Genomic DNA, 16,487 nt, shown 5'->3' on the forward strand with positions numbered 1-16,487 from the left:
CACCCCAACTCTGCACTCAGTGTCCGGCCCTCTCCCTTCTCTTGAGAAAGATGTCTTGTCAGTGCCACTTGGGCACTGGCACCTGCAGGATAGCTAGGGGTACGGCTAGCTCTTGAGGAGCACGAAAGGGGAAGTAGAGTTAAGGAAAAAGATCAGAGCTAGCCTGGCGCGCGCTCAGAAGTGTCTCAAACTCTACATCAACGCGTGCCCTGGGCGCAGCGGCGCGCCTAGCTTTTCGCAGCTGTCGTCCCTGGGTGGGTTGTTAATGGGCTCGTATCTGGCGCCCGAGGTTTCTGGGAAATTCTTCTCGGCAGAAAAGCACTATTCACAGCGCGAAAAGAGAGAAACCTGGTGGGGCAGGTGAAAACCGAGGAGCGGCGAGAGTTGCAGTTATCTAGAGACGCGGGCATCCTCACCTGCGGTGCCAGGTGGGGTCTTTCTTCCTGGGCTTTCCGAATAAGTCCTCCTTGCTTTGCACAATGTCCTTCGCCCTGCTTTCCTGGTCCGAGTCAATCTCCTAGCCATTTGTCCACCCAAAACTTCGGTCAGGAAAATCCGAAGTGATACCGTCCTGGTAACATGTGATGTGTATAGGGCACGCACATTTTCAGTCTTTCCCCTCAGGAGCCAGCCCAGGTCTCCTCACCTCCCTCCAGAAATTCACCCTCTTCCGCTCGAAACTAAATCAGCTAATGGTACAGCTTCTACCCCCGCAAACCGCCATGGTTCCACTTACTGGGAAATTTTATGCTTTGATATCCACCAAAGCTCACTAAACCTGGGTGCTGCTTCAGGTCTCCCAGGTTACAATCTTGCATCATACAAAATGAGTTAGAAAACTTGCCGCCAGTTAATTAGTATGAGCGACGGCTGGTCTTTAATACTGCCACTTGCTTGAGGGGTGACACTGTCTGCTGGGGGCAGAGTCGTTTACACAAAGCAAGCAAGCAAGCCGCACGTAATGAGCTACAGGAACAGTCAAGTCCTGCCTGGGACGTGTGGCATCAGAAGATCCGCGCGCACCTATACTGCCCAGGACCCTCAAGATGCCACCAGCAGTGTAACCCGTTATTTTCATTGTCTCAGGTGTCCTGAGGATGGCTACTAGGTCTTTGAAGTTGTTAATGGGATTAATGAGGACAGCAAACCAAGCCAGCCATCTGGTTTGGATTAGGAAAAAGTATTGATGAATCTTTGAGAAGTGTCCCCAAGGCAGAACCTTTCCCTCCACCGGTCCCTCAGGTTTCAGCCTACCTCTCTTGTCTTTTAAGCCCTACTGCAGAATAGTGGCCTCTCAATAAACCTTTACATCCGTGTGAAAGTTCGAATTGTTTTCCATTGCTTAGAGGTGGGATGTGGTGGGGGTGATCAGGAATTCTGAGATTTGTAAGCGCTGCTTTCTTTAACGGAAATTGAGCCCTATTTTGAGGGAAATTAGTTTTGCAGACTTCGTTAAAAAAAAAAAAAAAGCTAAAACTTTTGTTCACCAGCTGCTCAGCTTTTCAGTCTGGGTTTGAGCTGGAACCTGCTGCAAGCGTTTGACGGTAAGACTTTCTTTGCCGATACATTTTGGGAATCTAATATTGTTTTAGACTTCGAAAGGGGGTGTTCTTCAGGTTGCACGTTTCTAAGGGGTTTAAGCACTCCCAGGATGGCGTCCAGAGCTTAGATCTTAAGAATGTTTCTTCCTGCCACTCCCCACGCCCTTGGCTCTTTAAGGATAAAAAAAAGGAGGGGGTATATTCTTCTAATATGGTCTGAATATTTTTTGAATTTTCATTGTGTTTATGGTTTCAATATGTGCTCTGATATTAAAAGTTGAAGTACAAAGAGCAACACTAAAGTTCCCAAACTTGAGTAGCTCCTCTATAGGGATTATGGGTGAATGCATTAAAGGCTTTATCCAAGGAGAAATTTAGGCAACCATCTCCATAAACAGTAACCAGAAATATTTACGTAATATAATGGTGTCTACTAAAAGCATTATGGAGAATGTCAGACAAGGCGGACTAAATATACACTGGATCTACACAGATCAACAAAAAAACATCCATAAAGGTCCCCTTTTGGTTTCCATTACAGTGGTTTAGAGGGAGCAAAGCAATTGAGAAATGAATGGGTTTGAATTTAACCAGTGTGCTTCAGGTAACTAGTAAGTAGCAAACACAAACTTTTCATCTCCAGGAGCTGCCAATTCTCCTTGAACCTGTCCAGTGATTGTGCTGGTTTTTTCTCACTTACTGTGTCAGATGTTAACAACATATCCAGAAATTTCTCTACAACCTGCCTCAGTCAGTCAGCCTCTGGAACTATGGGGCTAGAAGACTGGGAAAGAAAAGTTAGAAAAGATTAGAAAAAGGAGTCTCTTTGAAAAGCACACAATTAAAACAAAGCTAGCAGGAAAGGTCTTTTTAATTGGAGACCCAAAACACAGTATCAGTAAAAATGATGAAGTCTAGATTTCTAACAGAAAACATAATATAAGAAACATGTTACTTGAAAAAGTGTGGTTCAAAGAAGAAAGAAAGAAGGTCTTGATGCAGTCCAGTATTAAATATTACTTTTTTTTATTTTCTCGGAATTTCCAAATATATATTAATTATTCCATAAAGTGTTTTTTTTTCAAAATTTTCACTTCCTAGAACATTTGGAATAAGAAAAAATATTGATTTTTATTTTCTAAGCCACAGAAAAAAAATTTAAATGTCCTAACAACAGGAAAGATTCCTAACATTCCCTATAACAACTACGTCAGTGTCCACATCTATATCCCAATATTGAAAGATGACTTTTTACATTTAATAGCTAATTATATTATGAAGAATGGTAAAAATTACAAAATGTATTATAGAATTTTTGTAGCTTTCATTTTAAACTATAAATAGTCTGGTGTTTATCCTGTATTTATAATATATTTGAATTTTCCTGAAAAATATTCTATTAATACCAGTATTTCATGCAAAGTTTTAATATCAAGCAGTGGATTATAACAAGAGCTTGAATATATGAATAATGTAAGCTGCTAGTCTTTTCCAGAAAAAGTAATCAAAACTATTTAAGCATGTGCTAGGCTCTTTAAATTTGACAAATATGTACATGTATTATTCCTTTTGCTTAACAAAACAATATTCAATAGTAAAGGCAGATTTTTTTTTAATTAAGATATTTTATTTCAAAGAGACTAGAACTTAAATTAAGCAACCTGAAAAGTTTGTTTAAATTTTAAGAATCATGATGCTTCTTTTGAGTTGCCATTCTTCTGCACATTTGTGTCATGAGGTATGATGGGAAAAATATTTAAAATTAAGCATAATCTTTAGCTAAAGATATTATAAACTTTGTCTTGCATTTTATCTGCCAGACAAATTTACTTCGGTAGCATATAGCCATGATATACGAATTTATGTATGGAAAATTAAATCACAATGGAATTTGTCTATGAAACTTGTGTTGTACATAAAAATATTTTTTCTACTATATTTCTCCAAGAAATTAACAGTTCTGTCCTTCAGTTCATTCTTCTGAAGTAAAAAATTTTTTAAATATATTAAAATATGCTAAATACTCAATGGTAATTTATGTGATTTATGATGCACTCCATATTTAAGAACTAAGGAACTGCCCTTCTCCAGGAATTATGCAGTGTAGTATTTCAGGAACAATTTTGCTATGGCTAATGCATATTATTAGGTGATTCAATATACCTTTACTGATTTTTAAAATAAGTTGCTATTCTTACATAACACTGGTTGGTGCTTTCACGATAAATTTGTTATGTTTCTATATTACTAAATGAATACTTAACCCTTATTTCAAAAAAGTGTGAAATAATACCCAATATGCTTTGTTGTCCTAATTTCTGTCTTCTTCCTACATTTAGTTTTCTTTCTTTCATAAATTGGTGGTTTTCTTCATTTCAAGTATCATCTAGTAAATAATGTTCAGAACACTATCATGAAATACAGATTATGAGTGATAATTTTAAATTTATAAGATTTAATTAAAAATTAAAAATATTTGCAATCTTTCATTATTCCAATTCCCTTCCACATACATTTTATGACATTTTAATCATCCTTTGGTGTGTATGTAAGGAGTGTCAAAATGAAGAGACACCGACCACCTCTCAAATTTCAAAAACGTCTAAATGAACTTCCTTTTGTCCACTTGTTTTAAATCCAGAATTATTCAACAGTTTTCTTATAATGCACACGGGAAGTAATTACATTCAGTTCCTACATTTTCATTTGCATTCACCTTGTATGTTATTTTTGTTGATAAATGTATCTCACGTTGGCTCCCTTATATACCTAGCTGTAAGAAGTATAGGCATACTAATGCAAGACAGTTCCATAATGAAATGCTATATATTGCATTATATATTCTATACCATCAAACTCATAAGCATTAAGTTTCTATCCACAATTTAAGGGAAATAAACCATTTATTTCTCCCATGTCATAAAAAGCAACATTATACTTTTAAGTGGACTGAATTTAGAACAAGTTCATAAATCTCGGAGAAAAAAATCATTCGAAACTAAACACGGGAATTATAGGTAAAACCTTAGTCTTCTGTTTTAAATTTTCCAACTTGAAGAGTTTAACATGACTAATGTAATTCTGGCACAATGGTAAGTTATTCTTCTGTGTTTTTATTTTTCATGCTTCATCAATTTGTAGCATGTTTTATTCTTAAAGTGGTTCTTTCATTTTGAGCTTGAATCACTAAAACTCTCTGTGTTTTAGCTGTGTTGGTATGGCTCTCCCAAAATATTTAATTGCACACTCTAGTTTTATATGATTCCAACTCAGCAAAGAAACACCAGCTGCCTTTGATATCAACACTTTTGTGTGTAGGAATAAAAAAATGTGTATCTGTGTACTATACAAAATAGTTTAGTTAAAGCAAAATACATGAGGTATTATAAAATATTTTTAAGAGTTAATATTAGTACCTTGATAAGCTCAGATGTGTAAAAGATTTTAAGAATACAGAGTATTTTTACACAAGGTAATAGCCATATGAAAATAGGTCAAAACAAGAATGCAAATGATTAAATGACAACTATTTGCTTCTGTCTCACTTGATGTAAGGAATTAGAAAGATGACAGGAGCACAAAATAGGCCAAGAGAAAACCAGAAGAAGGTGTTTAGCAGGTGAAAAGACAGAAAAATAAGATAATCTTAAATATATGAAAAATTATATATTTGATAATACAAATATGTAATTCATAAGCCACATACATTTACAATAATGGTAAAAAGGTCCCAGGTGTATGTTTTAGTTTAATTGGAATTTTAAAAAAGTAATCAGAAAGGTTTATGTTTAAACATATGCATGGCATTTATATTTTTGATAAAAGAGATACTAACAAAATACTGTGCTGAGAAACAGTTTCAAGTAATCAGGTACATATAATGTAAAACTTAGGTACAGAGGGGGTCAATGCCCAGACATGTGCAAGCTACTGAGTATCTGAAATTCTGAGTAATTGGTGCTTTCTTGACTTACAAATCTGTAACCTGAAACTCATTGTAGTCAATTGTTTTTCTAAATTTTATTTATTTTTAGAGAATGATTTCTGCTAAGTTGGGGTAACAGTATATGGGAAGGGAATAAACTGGTTTTCAAAAGCTTTCAGTGGCTGAGAAAAAAGAAAAACAAGAAACCTACTGGGCCAACTGCATCTTAGAGCACTTCAAAGTACAAGGGATTCCAACAGAATCAAACACTAACCAGAACCCTGAAGGAGTATCAGTTCTGAGCCCAGGGCCCAGCATAAGGCAATTACTCACACCATCAGCTAACACTCATTTCCATCAAGTACAGAGACCTGCGATCAAAGTGAAGTTTTCTCTACATTAGGTGAGAACACATAAATATGAGATGAAACTTCTTCAACACAGAATAACACAGAAAAGTCTTTTCCCCTATTTGGCTTATTCATTTTGCATGACCCTTGCCTAATGACTTGAGTGGCAGGAACCACCTTGTTCCAACTCCATGTTTCTAATGACTAATTCTTGAGGCATAAATAATGAACAGGGAAAGAGGGATGTGACTAAAATGGTCAAAACAATGTTAGAATACTTTATGATAAAATACAGTAAAACTTACTACTGATCTTGAAAGTAGACTACATGGTAATGGGAAACCTGAGAGTTTCTTCCTCTAATCTAGAGCAACTGTAGTGATATGTTGCACAAATGCAACAGCATTTCTGCAAATAACTTATTAAGGATGATTATGTGTGCTGGCGACAGTGAAGTTAATGTTCCTATGGAGACATAATCAAAGTCAATTTAAATAAATTTCACCCATAATCAAATACAGTAAAACCTCTACTTACCACAAACAACTTTAATATTTCCCTGATATGTTAAATACAGAGAGATAAAAATGGTACAATTATGACTTTCCAGGATAATTCTTACATTTTGTTTCATGACAGCTCTCATTTGTGGACCAGTATTACCTGTCAATAGCTAATGAAATGCCTGGATTATTCCAAGTTTTGTTCTTAGTCAAATCTTATATCCTATTTTGTTCAGTTAAAAATATGATTTGATCAGGGTAAAAATCGGAAGCCCTTTGGATTTTTAAGATCAGATTTTCCAAAGTATATGGCATATCCTCATCTGACAGACTTTGCCAAGGCAGATGCCCAGGTGGCAACACTTAGAATTGTTTTTTCAGGTCCAAAAATAAACACATAATTAGAAAATGCTGTAAAAATCTCCACTCTTGTATGTGTGGTGACAAAGTCGAAAGTACCTTTAAAAAAGACAAGAAGAAGCACACAGAAGCTAGTAAATGTTACACTCTATAAATCTGAATTAGCTGTTGGTGTTCTTCTTTCTGTAATAATATTAAAGACTTGCCAATCCATGTGTATTTCTTCCTGTAGACTCATTTTTTTTTTAAATAGCAGATGCCATTACCATCTGGTATTTGTGACCAAATGTAACACAGATATGATTAAAACAAAAAAGTGGGTAAGGTTCCTTGCACTGTACTGGCAATTCCAGTGTTCAAAAATTACTAAATCCGACTTCAGATTAACAAGGCCCATGTCAGTCAGTCTCTTTGTAAACAGCATCACTGCAAACTCAGTTGCTCAAATCAGAAGTAAGATCCCACCCACAACAAGCCCTTCCCTTCTTACGCCTCCCAATTATGCAATCTATCCTCAAGTAGAATAGTAACAATTCTACTTTAATATTAACTAAAATAAGTTAATTACCAATGCCATTACTTTATTTTTTTAATGTTTATTTTTGAGAGAGAGAGAGAGTGAGCACGAGCAAGCAAGTGGGGGAGGGGCAGAGAGAGATGGGAGAGAGGATCCCAAGCAGACTTCACATTGCTAGTGAAGAGCCTGATACAAGGCTTAAACTCATGAACCTTGAGATCATGACCTGAGCGAAAACCAGAAGTCCAAAGCTTAACCAACTGAGCCACCCAGGCGCCCCTTAGTTAATCGCTAATGCCATTACTTTAATTGGGGCTCTTATCCCTCTTGTTTCCATTACAGAGGATTCCCAATGGTACTCTACTTGCCTAGAGCGTTGCTCCATTTCCAGAGCCAAGAGGGAGCACTGGTTTGACCCTTAACTCTATCACTTTCTAATTATGAGTGCATTCATTTGCTAATGAAAAAGAATACTATGAGGAATTAAATATGATAAGGTTTTGAGTGAACCTAACAAGATGCTGAACATAATGTGTAATAAATTTAAGGTGTATCTAGAGCTGCACGGTTGGAAACAGTAACATGTGACTGTTGAGCATTTGAAATGTAACTTATCCAAATTAACATGTGCTTTAAAAGACTTCATGAGAAATTCACATGATTTCAAAGACTTCATGTGAAATTAATAGGCTTTTATATGGATTGCAATTTAAAATGGTAATTGTTGGATACACTGTACTGAATAAAGTATGTTATTGAGGTTAATTTTCTTCCTTTCTACTTTTTAAAGTAGCTACTCAAATATTTAAAATCACAAAGGTGGCTTGCATTGTATTTCTCTTCAATAGCACTGATCCAAAAGAATAGAAGATGCCATTTAACTTTTTCTCTCTCTCATGCCCCACCACCTTGCAAAAAGGTACCAAATGACATATATATCTGTCAAAATGATGTAGGACCCGAAATATCTCTGTAAGTTGATCCTCTTGACCTCGTGAATAGGAGCTTCACAATGTGGTACCACACAAGGAAACCTCCAGCACAAAATCTCAAGGAAACACAGGAAATTCCTGGAGCGGCAAAACATCCTATTTGAAGACATTCAGTTACTCCTTTGTACATCAGGAGCATCATTATTAACTAATTGTTGATATACTTGGAAAAGTTCATTTAGCAACAGTCTTTGCAAAGAAAGAAGAGTCGTGTATTATCCATGATGGACTAGACAATACTGTCACAATGGGTTGACCTCTATATCCTAAGCCTTCACAAAAGTTTAGTTCTTATTCCTACAAATTCTGATACAAGATGGCTGGCTCTCCACACAGCAACTGATCTCATGAATTCGTCATCTCAACATGTTTCTCCAAAATATCACAGCAGGGAAAAACAGAGGTGGAGGGTTACATACCTGGTTTTACATACTTCGATGCAGAAATGATACATGACAATACCTTGCAGGCCAGAATAAAACCTGATATACCTCTAAGGGGTCTGGAAAATATTCTAAAGCACATGACTATTTGGTGAGCAGTAAATGTTTCTGCCACATCAGGCTTTAGCAAACTTCAAATTTGCTCCTAATAGACTTAATTCACACCACTGAGCAATATATTCCTGGAGACTTCTTGGCATCTTATATGAGTGTTTTCTAGCAAGTGTCAGGCACAGAGTAAACACTCAAAAATTATATTCAACAGAGTGCTCGGATCTGCAAGTTTCACTTTATCATTAGGCTTTGGTACCCACGGAGCAGCTACCACTAAAGTGTATCTACAATATAACTGCAAAGAAAATTTTAGATGATCAGCCCAGATTCAGTTTTGTTTTCTGTATTTTTTGCTTTGATTTTTGCTCTACAACATAGATGCATCCCTAATTTTCATTGGAATTAGAACATTTGTGTCCATATGTGATGAGAACACGTAATTCCCTCAACTCCAAACAATAAGACATAATAGCAATGAAACAAAATATCCCTGAAACAATTAACATCCTAAAACTTAACATTTAATATCTATGTACATAATTTATACTTGATTCAAATAGTTGGTACATGTAAATTATGCTTAACACTAATTGTTATGTAGGTAATGTCCAGACACAGCTATATCATCGATACCTCAATAATCTGAGACAGCTATGTTAGATAAATATGGATACTATCTCTTATTATGCTGCTTAAAATCTATATTATTTTAGTACTGAATCTCTTCCTAGTTCCAAAGGTTTTGTGCTGATTTATAGTGAAATCTGATATAACACGATAATTTCACATAAAATATGAAAATTTTCTACAGCAATAAATCTTAATTATCTGATGAATTATCTATAAAAAAAAAAGGAGGGGCGCTGGGGTGGCTCAGTTGGTTAAGCGGTTAAGTGTCTGACTTCAGCTCAGGTCATGATCTTACAGTTCATGAGTTTAAGCCCCACATCAGGCCCTGTGCTGACAGCTCAGAGCCCGGAGCCTGCTTCAGATCCTGGCTCCCTCTCTCTCTGCCCCTCCCCGGCTCATGCTCTGTTTCTGTCTCTCAAAAATAAATAAATGTTAAAAAAATTAACAAGCAAACAAAAAAAATTCATTACAGAAATGCAACTATGTAAAACGAACAGTGAGAAGTACCACAGTTATGACAAATACAGGTAAAGGGGACCTGGTACACCGTCTGCTGAGTGTGCTCTCTTCTCCTCACCTATCACAGGTTTGTGTGTGGCACCTACAAAGAAACAAATGGTTCTAGAGACACAACCTGAAATCCACTAATCATTAAAAGATGCAATCAGTCCAATAAAATGGCCCCTGAAATGCCAAACCTGTGTTTTCTTGGCCCATTAATTTACTTGATAGGCACACTTCAGGGGCATATATTTGAGCCACATTATTTTCTTTTATTTTGGCCTTCAAGTGTCTAGCTATCAATTCTTTCAGATTTTCTAATTTTTAAAAAAAACGTATAAAGTTATATTGCCAAAAACTATGAGTGTAGAAATATTTTAGTAGATAATATTTTAATATAATAATCCTGCATTTATCACGAATCCAAATTGGAAAAAATTAGCCGAGAAACATCTCCATAAGGTCTGAAAGGCACAATGCTATTTAATAGAATTGAAAAAGGATCTTGTTGTGATGAGCACTGGGTGTTAGATGTGAGTGATGAATCACTAAATTCTATTCCTGAAACCAACATTACACTATGTGTTAACTATAACTTAAATAAAAACTTGAAACAAAAGAATAAATGAACTTTAAAAATAAATAAAATAAAAAGGATCTAATCCCTATAGAATTCAGTGCTAGAAAAACAGATTACCAGATAGGAAAAGGACAAAAAGGACACATATTCCTCAATTATCAAGGAAGAAATCCAGATGAGATGATCAAGTAAAATAAAATACTGTATGTTTATTTGTAATGAAAATACAAGCTAAAGAAGATAGCATTGTCCAACTGCCAAAATGACAAAGTTTAAAAAACAAATTGGTTATAGTGACAAGAATTTAGGAAAATAATAGATCTCATACACTACTGGTAAGACTATAATTAAAACAGATCACTAAGACAAAACTAGCAACAAATAAAAGGCTAAGTGTTGACTCCCCAATTTTAGATGAATTAGTACATTCAAAGTTAATTCAAAATTAATATATATATAACCAGATATATCAAAATCTTTGTGTATAATGAAGTCTCTGAAGTAATATTTATTGTACTGAAAATACATATCAAATAATAAACATTGATTAAATGCTTTATGACAAATCATTATGATAAATACAACATAAGTATTAAAAATTATGTTCTAAAATAATAACAATATAGAAAATGAGTTATGATATAATGCCAAGAAAAAAACAGGTTACAAATATATGTAAAAGATGATCCAAATACAAACACATCATACATCTTTTGTTATGCATGTTTTATATATTTATGATGTATATTATAGATATGTACATATTTTATATCAAAAAATATACTCAGAATGATAACTGTTTCATGTTATCTCTGGCTGGTCTTAAGGCTGTCTTATAAACGGAATATCAATTTTATAATCAATAAAAACACATTTTTATTTCTATACAACTAAAAGGTATCCTACAAAGGAGAAAAAGCCTTTGTGGTTTGAATAAACTTTATATATGTTAAATAATTCCATTATGAATTATGATATAATCATCATATAATTATTGATTAGCTTGTGTCAAATGGATTGACTATCTTTGCTATATCTTTGCCTTAGAAACTACTGTTCTTCTCTAAGTAATACCTGTTCCTCTAAAACTATAATACTGTCCTATCTGCAATTTGCAACTATTCTGAACCAATTCAAATGTGAAAGGTGTTGTCTTGGACAAATAAAGTCCTTAATGGCTTGAGTTATGTAAATTTGAAACCTATTTTTCTCCCATGTGTGAAAACAGAGATTGGGTGAGGGAATTTTTTTCTTCCTTTTTGGCAATGGCAAGATTTAATCTTTAGTGAGGGTCAGAACAGTAGAAGGTATTCTCATATTAAGGTATGACAAGAAAAAGTTCAGAGTATCACATGACACTTTCTATTGTCTTAAGAAGCATGAGTTGCTACAGGATTAAAGCAGAGTCTTACAGAGTTTCAGTGTTTTGAGATTTTCACACAAACTAGAGTTCAAACTGTTACTTTTTCTCCCAATTGATATGATTTTGGGAAATATGTTAACAATGCAAAAAAAGCATATTCAAATATCCAAAACATAACCAAAGTTTTCTTTCCTTACTTGATTACTGAGTATGTTGAACAAGAAAACACAGTTAAATATCCACTGGTAATAAAGGAACATCCTCTCTCTCCCTCACCCTCTTCCTTATTTTCTTCTCTCTGTAGCACATGACTTTAGATACTATTATTGGAATCTTTAATATCAAAATACCCTTGGCATCATCAGAGTTTAAGCCATGGTGGAAATTCATTGAAATGTAAAATAAAAACAAATCTTAGAGCTGGAAGAGACTTTAGAGCTCATGTAGTTCAATCCTCTTAAAAAAAAAAAAAAGGATACAAAGGCTATTAACAATGTATGAATGACTCATAAAGTTCTAAATTATATTGGTAATTTGTTAATGGACTGTTACAAAATTTAAATCTCAGCCAACAAATCTGATATTATATTTCAAAGCAACATTGATGTTTGCTACTGTTTCATTAGCATCTATCTCAGACTCTCATTAAGGACCTAAACAGTCTCTCTTAATATTAGTTACAAATAATGCTTAGCTTCAGGGAGAAACTATGAATATAAATGATATTCACAAATATAGGAATTCACAAAATCTAGATGAATGTCCCTCAAAAAAGTTAACACAGTTCTTTATTTCCCCAAATTCCTTACTTTTAAAGAAATGTTCCCAAATTCCTTACTGTATTTTAATAAGTGAGCATGGTTATATTTTGATGAGAAAACTATTCTAAGAATTTCTTTAAGATAGCAGACCCAATATAGTCCTCCAGCCTCTACTGTACAGATGGAAAACAAAAAAATTTACCAACTGAATTGTTCATTATCCATCATGACTTTTTCCTCCAAATCCCAACAGATCTGTGTCCAGCTGGGCCACAACTGGCAGTCAAAGCAACATTAACTCCCTGTCTGGTGCTTGCTTTTGCTGAGGACTTTAACATAGCTATGGTCCCCCCCAAAACTGTGATGCCACTTAATATGGACACCATAGTCAAGCTCATTCACATACAAGGGCACATGTGTACAACATGAGCCATAAGATGTGTGTATACAGGAATTGTATCTGGGAATAAGAAAAGTGTAATTTATTGAAGCACTTGTAACATATAAATTAGCATTGATACAAACACCCCAAATTGTCTTCTACCCCAATGCTATTACTCCATACACATTTTACTTTTAAAATGATCATTTTTAATACACATGTTTTTCAGTTGAAGAAAAATTTTAAAGCAAAATTTATTTTATTTTTAATTCAATTACAAAGCTAATTCTGCTATTAATAATTTGATGCAGAATTTCTAAGTAGTCTTAGTTAATACATGTTAAATCTTGAAAGAACTAATCTGAAGATTGAGAAGAGTGGCCTGCCCTAATTCATATCAAAATGTACATGTCAAAACAAAAGAGACTCATAAATATGGAGAACAAACTGAGGGTTGCTGGAGGGGTTGTGGGAGGGGGGGATGGGCTAAATGGGTAAGGGGCACTAAGGAATCTACTGAATTCATTGCTTCACTATATACTAACTAATTTGGATGTAAATTTTAAACAATAAAAAATAAAGTTAATAAAGTACATGTCAGATGTTAATATTTTATTCTGCCCTTAAATTTTTTAAAAATTGTTATTTTATTTATTTTTTATTTTTTTTTTCAACATTTATTTACTTTTGGGACAGAGAGAGACAGAGCATGAACGGGGGAGGGGCAGAGAGAGAGGGAGACACAGAATCGGAAACAAGCTCCAGGCTCTGAGCCATCAGCCCAGAGCCTGACGCGGGGCTCGAACTCACGGACCGCGAGATCGTGACCTGGCTGAAGTTGGACGCTTAACCGACTGCGCCACCCAGGCACCCCAAAAATTGTTATTTTATTTTGTATAACCAAGGCTAACTAAAATGAACTGTCCGCAAAAGTCTCCTTGCAAATATATGTTAGTGAGGCACTCTTATGATTGTACTTCAGGAAGGTTAATAGCAAATATTTTCCATTGGCTATAAGTTATAATATTACCTCAAACTTCTACCATCTATTAGAGCATCAACATTCTTATACTTTAAAAGAACATTTTAATTCATGCCAAAATAAGTCATAGATAAGCAAGCATTTTCTTATACACACAATTAACGTGTATATTAGGAAGAGTTTGGTCCATGATATCTAGTGAATATATGTTCTTTTTATTATACAAATGATAAAACTGAAAGGTTTATGGGAAAAACTGTGGTTAAAAGATGAAGAGTTTCAAGACTCCAGAGCTACAAAATGTGTGTTAGATGGAGAAAAACATCATTTTATTTATGTGATATACATCAGAGTGTACCTCTTTTTATCTTGACTTATTTTGTTCCCATTCAAAGAAAATTACTATAATTGGCAAATTGCAGCTGTGGCAATAGTTTTTTTTTGTTTGTTTGTTTTTTAACGTTTATTTATTTTTGAGACAGAGAGAGACAGAGCATGAACGGGGGAGGGGCAGAGAGAGAGGGAGACACAGAATCCGAAGCAGGCTCCAGGCTCCAAGCCATCAGCCCAGAGCCTGACGCGGGGCTCGAACTCACAGACCGCGAGATCATGACCTGAGTTGAAGTCAGACGCTTAACCGACTGAGCCACCCAGGCGCCCGGGTTTGTTTTTAATACACCTGACACAATGATGGGGATATTTGGTTCTAAAATAGGCCATATATTTCAATTTTAATAGGTCAGATAAGGAGCATCTAAGTCAGTTAAGTGTCAGACTTCAGCTCAAGTCATGAGCTTGCTCTCATGACGAGCCCCACGTCAGGCTCTGCACTGACAGCTCAGAGTCTGGAGCCTACTTCAGATTCTGTATCTCCCTCTTTCTCTGCCCCTCCCCCAACTCATGGTCTGTCTGTCTCTCTCTCTCAAAAATAAATAAACGTTAAAAAAAATTAAAATAGGTCAGAAATGGCTTAGGCCCAAAAGGTGACTGTGAAACATTTACAAGAAAAAATTTGCCATCAGTTCAGTATTTCTAAAGGTGATGTCAAGAATACGAATATATACCATTTATTTATTTTTAAACATGAACACTATGTTGATGAGAAGTCTTCATGGAAAACTTGAATAAGTGTGCCTTTTAAGTACATGCTCTACACGGGCTGTAGAATAAAATAAACCAAGGACTGAATTTCTGCTCCACTATTTAGTATAAAATGACCTTGGAAAAGTAACAACTTCTTTGAGCCTCAGTTTCTTTTCTATAAATAGAAGAATTGTAGTTAGCATTAAATGAGATTGAGCATGCAAAAGATTTGCATAGCATTTGTTACAATATTTCAAAAGCATTTCTTATTAAGAATAATTTTCCTGTTTCAGGTATGTTAAATATGAACAATTTACAAAATTCAGATTAGACTGAAGTGATGCTTGCATTTTTAAGAGCATATGTTTATTATAAATGTCCACAATTGTAGTTTACTTAATATCAAGCATTTTGGAAATTATATAATCTGCAAAATAATACTATGTGTCATTAAAGCAAATTATACTTTTAATCAAAATGTCAATATTGAGCTGAAATCGTTAACTAAATTAAAATAAAAACCATTTTTCTAAATTTATAAGCCCAAGTATTACTGGTTCATCTGAGAGATAATGTACATATAAAGCACATATATTCTATTATATGTTTAGTGCAAATGAAAATTATCAAGTGAATTATAATAATTTGCTTCTATAGTAAAAAAAAAAAAACCTACAGATTAAAAATGTCAAAGTGTTGAATCTCTATACTGTATACCTGAAACTAATATTACATTATATGTTAGCTAACTGGAATTTAAATAAACACTTTAAAAAAAGAAAAGAAAAAGGGGCTCCTGGGTGACTCGGTTGCACATCCAACTTTGGCTCAGGTCATGATCTCATGGTTCAAGAGGCTCTCTGGTGACAGAGAGAAGCCCACTTCCAATCCTCTATCCCCCTCTTTTTCTGTCCGCCCCCCACTCACGGTCTCTTTGTCTTAAAAATAAACATATCTTGAAATAAAAATGTATTTCTATACATTTAAAAATAGTATTCAATACTTGCTTCAGTAGCCACTAAAGGACAAACACATTCTTAGATTTGCCAGCATTTGGTTATTAACTCTTGTTTGCAATAAATGACAACCAGTTAGGTTAAAAAAAAAATTGTTACAGATATATTCTGTGCTTCACCTTTTTTTTCGGTGGAATTCACTCTTCTATTTTAAATAAATACATATAAATAATTGTTCATTCTATACTAAATCATTTCAGTTTTAATTACTAAATACCTATCTAGCTTTGCCAGAAAATTGTTAACAGTAAATTCAACTGTGTGAGACATAATAAAATACTAAATGGCTCCAAAGAAGTGCTCAGTCATAAAGGTAATATTTAAAAAGTATCGAAAGATTTCTGTACTGAGAAATTGTGTTATATTTTTAATAGGAAAAGATTTATACATGTGAAGCAGTTAGGTAATAATATGAAGATAGATAAAAACATATATTCTTGTGTAATTTACGAATGTAAAGAACAAGACTTTATGTATTACATTATGCAAAGACCTCCTTGCAGG

The 16,487-nt window shown here is 34.5% G+C and overlaps 1 long non-coding RNA gene across 2 annotated transcripts in view; it reads left to right on the top strand.

Annotated features, from left to right (window-relative positions):
• Window positions 1–164: 164 nt before the first annotated feature.
• Window positions 165–16,487, top strand: part of LOC122487948 — a 42,541-nt gene continuing 26,218 nt past the window's right edge. For both annotated transcript variants that reach the window (XR_006298511.1, XR_006298512.1), the window contains exon 1: window positions 165–1,544. This is a non-coding gene — a long non-coding RNA (uncharacterized LOC122487948). The remainder of the gene's footprint in view (window positions 1,545–16,487) is intronic.

The sequence above is a fragment of the Prionailurus bengalensis genome, chromosome A2, assembly GCF_016509475.1.
Source record: "Prionailurus bengalensis isolate Pbe53 chromosome A2, Fcat_Pben_1.1_paternal_pri, whole genome shotgun sequence".
Lineage (NCBI taxonomy): Eukaryota > Metazoa > Chordata > Mammalia > Carnivora > Felidae > Prionailurus > Prionailurus bengalensis.